Source organism: Aplysia californica, unplaced genomic scaffold (assembly GCF_000002075.1).
Source record: "Aplysia californica isolate F4 #8 unplaced genomic scaffold, AplCal3.0 scaffold01273, whole genome shotgun sequence".
Taxonomy (NCBI): Eukaryota; Metazoa; Mollusca; class Gastropoda; order Aplysiida; family Aplysiidae; genus Aplysia; species Aplysia californica.
In genome coordinates, this window is record NW_004798543.1 from 14,863 (window position 1) to 16,501 (window position 1,639).

Below are 1,639 nucleotides of genomic sequence, written 5' to 3' on the forward strand. Positions count from 1 at the left end.
ATCATCATCATCATCATCATCATCACTATCATCATCATCATCATCATTGTATGAAGCAGATATTAAAACAGTTAAGATCTGGTAGTATTTCCCCAAAAAAATTACGACAAGTTCAACGTTTCGCCCTCAACGGGCTTCCTCATGAACATTCACAATATAAATGACAAGAATCTAGATCTACTCATCTAAGTGCGTACATACATGTCACAACACTTACAGCGTTCTTTAGGGCAGACATTAGATGTACTGCACGCAGTAAGAAACTAGAGATTATTTTGGTATCTTACTAATTTGGAGAGAAGACGATACGGAGGACTGGGGCTTGCCATGGGTTCAGTTGAGCGGGAGTAGGCTTAACGTTTCACACGAAGTGTAGAAGGCTCAAAAGGATCATCAGCACCATCATCATCATCATCATCATCGTCATCATCATCATCATCATCATCATCATCATCATCATCATCATCATCATCATCATCATCATCATAACATCATCATCATCATCAAGAGCAGCAGCAACAGTATTCTCCCTATCTGCAGAAAGGTAGCAGCCGCCAAACAGAACAAGAAGATCCGCCCACAGCAATGTTTGGTCACGCGTGTGTCAAACGGTCAGTGTACACGTTTTTTGACGGGGACAACGATGGTGATCTTCATTTGGTCGCTTTTAAGGACAAGCGGGCTAACCTATATTTCGGGGGTTTCCAGAAATTTTGACCTACATCAAGAGTGGGCAGTGCCCTACGTTATGGAGAAGTTTGGTTTCACTTGTGTCTATATGTGTTTGGTTATAAAGAAAACTTTCATTATCTTTTAAAGAAACTGAACAAGGGGCAAAAACTTTACCTTCCTTTTTCTCAGTACAGCATTTTCCGGGATAGCCCCCTGGTGCTTAAAAGCGACTATTTGATCTTATGATGTCTTTTCTACTCGTGTCAAAGTTTTGAAGAGTGAGCAAACCGTTTTTTCTCCTCGGTATCTCACACGGTTGCAGACTTGGTCATCTGTAGCGAGCTACCAACAAAGGAAAATGTCAATCAGGCCCTTTCTCAACTCTGAAATATCAAAGCGGCAGGACCTGACTACCAGGTGCGGTTCGTCCATAGAGCACGGTCATGCAGTGCCGCCCAAAATTGTTGAATGTTCTATGACGTAAAACACCCACAATAATAAAATAAAAGAAGCCAGAAACAAGCACTAGCCAAATGTATATCAAAACGAAGGTACTCACTGGCGCCATAACTGTCATTTCTATGTCTATAGCGCCGTAAAACATCTACTATGCCATGCCAAAGTCCACGCGCTTTAGCTAAGCAGAAAAGGATATTCAACAGAGTAACCTGACCTATAAATCGCTCTTGGGGATTAACCAAGCGATGACGACACTCGAAGCGAGTTTGGCGGTACATTAATATTAATAAGCGGCACATCTCAAATGTACTCCTGCCAAATAGTGCCGAAACATAGCCAAGAGTAGGTAGTCTAAAAATAAACACGATAGACCCTACGCTCTTCTTTGCCAGTATTATGTGAGTCCCGGAGCAATCCAGCGGGGTGCTCAAGTGAATTGTGATTTGTTCATTGTTTGTCTTGCCACTATTCTAAGTAACTCTGTAGCCGTGAACCAGAGGGAGGTGAA